Source organism: Dromiciops gliroides, chromosome 1 (genome assembly GCF_019393635.1).
Source record: "Dromiciops gliroides isolate mDroGli1 chromosome 1, mDroGli1.pri, whole genome shotgun sequence".
Classification (NCBI taxonomy): domain Eukaryota; kingdom Metazoa; phylum Chordata; class Mammalia; order Microbiotheria; family Microbiotheriidae; genus Dromiciops; species Dromiciops gliroides.
In genome coordinates this window covers 292,266,690-292,275,253 of record NC_057861.1, presented here as the reverse complement: position 1 = coordinate 292,275,253, position 8,564 = coordinate 292,266,690, and the positions used below count along the sequence as shown (strand labels likewise).

The 8,564-nt window shown below is 40.9% G+C and overlaps 1 pseudogene; it reads left to right on the top strand.

The window, feature by feature from the left end:
* Positions 1 to 1,477: 1,477 nt before the first annotated feature.
* On the top strand, positions 1,478 to 2,079 carry LOC122748568 (annotated as a pseudogene).
* The last annotated feature ends 6,485 nt before the right edge of the window (positions 2,080 to 8,564 follow it).

The window sequence follows — 8,564 nt, the reverse complement described above, 5'->3', positions numbered from 1 at the left end:
GTTCAATGTGACCTCTAAATTCAGGCTCAGACTCTTTAGTTTCTTTCTATGGCATATATTAAGAATTTTACATTTATCAAGTTCAAATGACATTTTGAGGTCACTGAAGAAAGATTTTACCAGACAAAGGGGCTACTTAATGTGTTTTATAATGAAACTATATGGCTTGATGTCATCCTTTTTGGTCCTCAGCCAACATATTATTTTCTGGCAAGTGCTTGTAATTGTGTTAGTGGTAATGGGGCCATTAAAAGCACTATGCTATTTTACAAAAGCAATCCAGCCTGCTCTCTTCTTCCTTTTCAAATTTGGTCCCAGTTCATTGTTCATATGGAGTATTTGTCCAAGGTATATGTACCAATGGACTTGATCCATAGGATTGTCTATCCAACTTTAATGCATAATTTGGACAAAAGGCATTCTTCTTCCTCTTGATTTTCCTCTGTTGATATATAGCACTTTCTTTGGGCTACCCTCATTCTCTAACTCATTCTTCCACAGGTTGCTCTTTTCTTGATTGTTAAAGTTGACTGACATTTTGACTTCTATAGCTGGACTCTCTAGCAGGTTCAGTTCCTTACCTTGTAAACTCCCCATCTTGCTCATTTGCCCATGTCAGGAAATGAGTGGAAAAAAGAAGGGTACAGTGACAAGTCAATGTACTTTAGCTACAAGATACCTGTCACAGGGGAAGTGAGTGTTGGTGGGAGTCCTTAGGTATTCCTCTTTAAAGAATTACACTCTCTCACACACAAATCCAATTACAATAAAATAATCTTTTATTTAGGTGCTAGGGAAAGGAGACCAAGAGAGGAGTCAAGGACTTCTCTTAAGGGGAGATGGTTCAGAGACATGATTCTCTGAGATACCTATCTCCTCAAACAGGAGAAAGGCAAAAGCTTTTATAGATGGTAGATAGGGTGACCAGATGGGGTCACCACCTGACAATGGAAAGTTCCCTTTTGGGGATGGGGTGGTGGAGCTGACTTCTGGAATTATTTCAGTCCCCTGGTGCCAACCAGGCAGCAGCCATGCCTAATAGGCTTATCTCCTTTACTTCTCAAGGTGTGTCTCAAGGACAGTTACCCCAGACCCATGTCCTTTAGTTTAGCTGACCATTTAAAACTTTAATAGTCCCAAATCACTTGATACGTCCCAACCCTATAACAATACCTTACTGGGAGGAAGGGGGCAAGGCAAAGAAAATGAAAGAGAAATCTCCCTTCCCCTTCTTCTGTACTCACCAAAACGTGGAAGGGCAAAAAGTGCAAAGTTGAAGAGCAAACTCAGGAGCTGAATTTTTCCATAACTGGTCCCTTCTTAGCTGCCAGAGCCAACTCTCCTAGCACTGTCTGTAGGTTTTGTTTTGTTTTCTTTTGCTTTGCTTAGTTTTTAAATACAGGCCTAGGCTCTTGCTCTCCCTCCAGCCATCGTCTTTGCTGTTACTGCAGCCGCAGCAGCAGCTGCTGCCGCCACCATGATGCGCAAACTCAAGTTCCACGAGCAGAAGCTCCTGAAAAAGATGAACTTCCTGAACTGGGAGGCCACCGACCACAACCTGCACGAGCTGCGCGTGCTGCGGCGCTACCACGTGCAGTGGCGGGAAGACTACACTCGCTACAACAGGCCGAGCCACGCCCTGCGGGACCTGGCGCACCGCCTGCACGACCTGCCTGAGCACGACCCCTTCTGTGTGCACGCCTCCGCCGCGCTGCTGGGCAAGCTATAAGCCATGGGGCTGGTGCCCACGCAGTCATCGCTGCAGCTCTGCGACACCGTCACGGCCTCCAGCTTCTGCCCCCGCCGACCACAATCGTGCTGGTCAAGCTGCGCATGGCCCAGCTCTTGCGCGCCGCCGTCGCCTTCCTGGAGCAGGGCCAAGTCCGCGTGGGCCTGCACGTGGTCACTGACCCCGCCTGCTTCGTCACTCATGCCGTGGAGGACTTCATCACCTGGGTGGCCTCGTCCAAGATCAAGCGCCACGTGCTCGACTACAGCAACGAGCGTGACGACTTCGACCTGGACGCCCAGACACCGTGGGCACCGGGCGGGGTTCGTCGGGAGCAGGTGCAGAAGTGACTCAGAGACAGACTGTGTTCGAGGTTCCTTTCATTTCAGAAGAAGGCCGCCTGCCCCCGAAGCAGTAGCAGCAGCAGCCGCCGCCTCTTTGTTTATTGAATAAACACGGGCTGCGTGCCCCGATTCATGAGTGAAAAAAGAAAATACAGGCCTAAGGAACATGGATGATTCAGCCAATTACCAGATGTTTCTTGTGTGGTGTCAATTACTTTAATCCAGTGGCCGAGGCTTATGATCCTCTCATTGTTGGAAACTCCTTAAAACCTCAGGTAGGCATGAGAAGGTACTAGATCTGTGATTTCATTGATTTAGGGAAATCCTGGATGAAAAGAATCCTTCTACCAATGTAAATGACCACCTCTGCTTTAACTTGTAGTCTTAGAGAACTGCCTAGAGCATTGAGATGTTCATTGATTTGCTCAGGGCCACAAAGCCAGTATGAATGACACTGATGCCAGCTTTCAATGCATAATTCCTAGTTGTCTTCTAACACTTGTTTTATCCTTTCTTATAGACAGTTGAGCTGAATTCTTGAGAGATCCTGGGTTACATTTAGTAGATTCTACAATGTGATTGGGCCTGAAGGAATTGATACAATGTAAGGTGTAAGGATGTGCATTTGGACGCCCTTACCATCTTTAAGGAATCTCTCTTCTGATCATAAATCTCCCTGTTTTATGCAACTCTTAGCATTAATAATCCATGGTCTATCCAACAAAATTATGCATGTTGGAATACCTTTCAAGAAATGTATGATTTTTGACATATGGGAGATACCTGATTGGAAGAGGGCCTTCAAGGTGGTGTTTGACTCCACTGAATCAATGCCCTTCCATAGCCACAAAAAAGTAAGAGCAATGGAATATTTTATTTTCTCTACCCATTTCAGTCTATTGTTCAATTGTAAAAATATGCTCTGCTGCATAATATCTACAAAAACTGGCCTGTTCTCTTTCAGACATTAAGAATGTCTCTAGTAAGCAAGGAAATTAAATGTCACAAATTCTATAAACATGAGGAAGTATGCACAGTTTTAAAGCTGGTGATATTTTCTTGGTCACCTCTCTTTGGTAATAATTACATTTATGATTCTTTCTAAGCTTCTTACTCTCTTTTCACATATCTTGAAAACCAACCTCCCCCCCCCCCTCCCCCGCCCCCCCAACAGATAAAACAGCTAAGGAGCTGAGATTTCCTCCAGAGAGTATATAAGTGACAGAAGTTAACTTTTGGCTTTGAGTCAATCTTTCTTATCCAATCTGAATATGGATAATTGGCAGCAAGCCCAGACATAGGAAGAGGATTTCTGAATAATGGTATTAGCCAAGAGAATTTAACATGTTTGGGGAGACATGAAACCTGTCTTCTTGAATTTAAGTGGATGTCATATATGGAACATGAATTAGATGTGTTCTTCATGTCTGCAGAGGGCAGAATTAGGAGAATCCTGAGGGTAAAGAGCATGAAAAAGTACTTAGGTTTCATGCAAAGAATAATTTCCTAATCTTCAGAGTTGTTTAGAGGTAAAGTGATGTGCCTTGGGAGGGGGTAAGTAGTGGATCTCCCTCTGTGGAGGTCTTCAAGACCACTTATTGGGCACATTTTATGGAAGGTTTTTATTTAGATAAGAATTAGACTTGATTTCCTCTGAAGTCTTTTCCAATTCTAAGATTTTGTGATTTCTCATATGATCTTCACTTCCCTGAAGTCATATTATGATTGGACAAAAGGTGGTATGGAATAGTATATCTATCTATCTATCTATATATCGATATTGATATATGTATATATATGTATATATATAAAATTCCATACCACCTTTGCCCAATCATTATATATGTATACTAAATATATATTTAATATCATCAGTAGTATTTTATTTTATTTTTTTATTTTTTTAAAACAAATTTATTCATTTATTTTTCCATAAAAGTATTTTATTATTTTCCAGTTACATGTAGAGATAGTTTTCAACATTTATTTTTATAAGATTTCTAGTTTCAATTTTTTTCTCCCTCCCTCCCCCCTCCCCAAGAAAGCAAGCAATCTGATATAGGTTATATATGTATAATCGCATTAAACATATTTCTGCATTAGTCATGCTGTGCTAGAAGAAAAGGAAAAACAAAAACAAAATAGAGATAGTATGGTTCAATTTGCATCTAGATTCCATAGTTCTTTTTTTTCCCCCCACCCTGGATTTGGAGAGCATTTTCCATCATGAGTCCTTTGGAACTATCTTGGACTATTGTATTGCTGAGAAGAGTCAAATCTATCACAGTTGATCAACACACAATGTTGTTGATACTGAGTACAATGTTCTCAGGCTTCTGCTCATCTCACTCAGCATCAGTTCATGTAAGTCCTTCCAGGTTTCTCTGAAATCCTCCTGCTCATCATTTCTTACAGCACAGTAGTATTCCATTACATTCATATACCACTACTTGTTCATCCATTCCCCAATTGATGGGCAGCCCCTCAATTTCCAATTCCTTGCTACCACAAAAAGAGCAGCTATAAATATTTTTGTACATGTGGGTCCTTTTCCCTTTTTTATGATCTCTTTGGGAAAAAGACCTAATAGTGGTATTGCTGGGTCAAAGGGTATGCGCAGCTTTATAGCCCTTTGGGTATAGCTCCAAATTGCTCAACAAAATGGTTGGATCAGTTCAGAGCTCAACCAACAATGCATTAGTGTTGCAATTTTTCCATAGCTTCTCCAACATTTATTATTTTCCTTTTTTGTCATATTAGCCAATCTTATAGGTGTCAGGTGGTATCTCAAAGTTGTTTTAATTTGCATTTCTCTAATCAATAGTGATTTAGAGCATTTTTTCCATATGACAATAGATAGTTTTGATTTCTTCATCAGAAAACTGTCTGTTCATATCCTTTGACCATTTTTCAATTGGGGAATGACTTGGATTCTTATAAATTTGATTTAGTTCCCAATATATTTTAGAAATGAGGCCTTTATCAGAAATACTGGCTATAAAAATTGTTTCCCAGGTTTCTGCCTCCCTTCTAATTTTGGCTGCATTGCTTCTGTTTGTATAAAACCTTTTAAATTTAATATAATCAAAATCATCCATATTGCATTTCATAATATTCTCTCTCTCTTGTTTGGTCATAAACTGTTCTCCTTTCCATAAATCTGAGAGGTAAACTATTCCTTCCTCTCCTAATTTACCTATAGTATCACCTTTTATGTCTAAGTCGTGTGCCCATTTTGAACCTAAAGGTATAATGTAATAGTATATTAAATTAAAATTGATTTTCTGTAAAGTGCAACCAGTCAATTACTGCTGCTCAGAACCCATAAAAGCCTTCCTCAATGATTTTGGACACCTGAGCCAAAGGACAATACTGCAACTGGTGGGGAACATGGGCTACTTGTCCCAATAATAGTGAATTATATAAGAATTGCTATTTCTCTGCTGGGTATATTAAGTATCAAACCCCAATATGTGCCAAGAACTTTGCTAGGTACTTTACAAATAAAGACAGCAGGGGCAGCGAGGTGGCGCAGTGGACAGAGCACTGGCCCTGGAGTCAGGAATACTTGAGTTCAAATCCGGCCTCAGACACTTAACACTTACTAGCTGTGTGACCCTGGGCAAGTCACTTAACCCCAATTGCCTCACTAAAATAATAACAATAATAATAAAGACAGCAGTTAATTTACATTAGGGTTACAGCTAGAAGAGTTAGTGACTAGAGTTGCTTGTCAGTAGAACAGTAGCAAATGGAGTTATCTCTAGAAAGAAACTAGAAGATCAAACAAGCAATAAACATTTGTTCTTTCTTTCTTTTTCTTTCTTTTTTTTTTTTGCAGGGCAATAAGGGTTAAGTGACTTGCTCAAGGTCACACAGCTAGTAAGTATCAAATGTCTGAGGTTGGATTTGAACTCAAGTCCTCCTGAATCTAGGGCTTGTGCTTTATCCACTGCACCACCTAGCTGCCCTGCAATAAACATTTGTTAAGCATTTATTATATGTCAGGCACTGTGAAAAGTATTAGGGCTAAAGTAAAACAGTCCATGCCCCATGCTAATGGAGGAGACAAAATGTACAGGTGCAGCTATACCTAGGAATGAAGAAATTATTAAGCACTTTTTGTTTTGTTTTGTTTGTTTGTTTTGCGGGGCAGTGGGGGTTAAGTGACTTGCCCAGGGTCACACAGCTAGTAAGTGTCAAGTGTCTGAGGCCAGATTTAAACTCAGGTCCTCCTGAATCCAGGGCTGGTGCTTTATCCACTGCAGCACCTAGCTGCCCCCTAAGCACTTTTTATGTTCAAAGGAGTGTGCTAGGTACTGAGGAGATAAATAGAAAAGTAAGACAGTTTTGCTTTCTAGGAGTTCACATCCTATATGTAAAAGAGTTTGTTCTTGAAAGCCAGAACCTAATCACAGAAAAGGTGGCAATCCTAGTGAGGTGTTAACCCAACTGTAAATTCTGCTAAAAACTCCATGTAGAGGTGGCAGCCACCACAAGAAAGGGACTAAGATTCCTGAAAAGATGAAGTTAGGGCTGACTTATCAGGAGAATGGGAATAGAAGGCTGCTTAGACAATACAATATTTTTTTTGGGGGGGGTGGTAGTGGTGGTGTGGGTGGGCAGGTTAGGAGTAGTTGAACAAACCTGTTCATGAATCTACCCTGTCACTGTTACACAATAGATATAAAATGCACAGATGGCAATTTAGGGGGTATCTAGCAGAATCAGGAAGGCTTCATATAGAAGGCAATTATTATGTTGAATCTTGTAGGAAACCAGAGATAAAGAGTTAAGGTAAGGTGTGGGGATGGCCAGTGAAAAGGTAGGGAGATTGAAGATTGGACATTGTATGTATGGAAAAACGAATACTGGATAAGGCTTTTTTTTTTTTTTTTTTTTTTTTTTAGTGAGGCAATTGGGGTTAAGTGACTTGCCCAGGGTCACTCAGCTATTAAGTGTGTGCTAATTGTCTGAGGCCGGATTTGAACTCAGGTACTCCTGACTCCAGGGCTGGTGCTCTATCCACTGTGCCACCTAGCTGCCCCTGGATAAGGCTTTTTTAACCAAGGATCCAGGAATACCAAAGGAGTATTAGAAGAGATTTCATGGGGCTTGTGAATTTGGCTTTTTACATATTTTGATAACTTTCCTTTTTTTGGGGGGGGGGTGGGGTATTGGGCGTTAAGTGACTTGCCCAGGGTCATACAGCTAGTGAGTGTCAAGTGTCTGAGGCTGGATTTGAACTCAGGTACTCCTGAATCCAGGGCCAGTGCTTTAACCACTGCGCCACCTAGCTGCCCCCGATAACTTTCAATATAATCAGTTTCATTTTATGTATTCATATACATTATTCTGAGAAAGAGTCCCTAGGTTACACCAGACTGCCAAAGGGTTCCATAATACACAAAAAGGGTAATTCCTGGAGGAGGCCAAGATGGTAGGCTGACAGAGTGTGTGGAGGGGAATAATGGGTATAAAGACAGGAAAAGTAGGAAGGGGCCAGGTTGTGAAGTATGTTAAATACACAAGAGAGGAATTTATATTTGATTCCACAATTTTTTTTCCCCTGCATGTGGAGAGCATTTTCCATCATGAATCCTTTGGAACTATCTTGGATCATTGTAATGCTGAGAAGAGTTAAATCTATCACAGTTGATCATCACAGGATGTTGTTGACACTGTGTGCAATGTTCTCCTGGTTCTGCTTATCTCACTCAGCATCAGTTCATGTAAATACTTCCAAGTTTTTTCTGAAATCCACCTGCTTATCATTTCTTACAGCACAATAGTATTCTATTACATACATATAATTCATTATTTTTAAGTATTATAGTAGCATTCTATTTCATTGAGCCAATTTTATCTGTTATATTGTCTGAATCTATACAGAGTACATAAGAAGTACTTATGACTGACAGACATAGAAGAATATTAGGTTTGGGCCAATTTGTCTGGGGATTTCATGGCTGTTCTGTCTCATCAAAGGTTGTGAGACAATTGTCTCCAGTAATTGAATTCAATACGACCAACATTCAGTAAGAACCTGCCATGGTGGGGATTAAGGGGGGAGGAGAAGAATGGAGCCAGGGTGGCAAAGAAAAAGTAAAAACTTGCCTAAGCTCCCCCAAATTGTCTTCCAAACAGCTTCAAATAATACTTCTAAAGGAATTCTGAGGTAGCAGAACCCACAAAAGGATGGAGTGAAACAAATTTCCAGCCCAAGAAAATTTAGAAGGTTGGCAGTAAAGGTCTGTTGAACAAAGGTGAGTGTGGAGAGCAGTTCAGTGCAGGTAATATTGGGACTCTTTTGCATTGACCAAACTTGGATCCAGGTTGTAGCCTCCCAGCATGAAGAGTATCACTAGTACACCAGAGCTTGCTGTCACAGGGGAGTAGGGAAGGTACACAAAGTTCCAAGGCAGAAAAAAATGCTTGTGGCCTCTCACAGACAAGAGCATGGGCCATGAGAATAGTCAATACACCTCTCC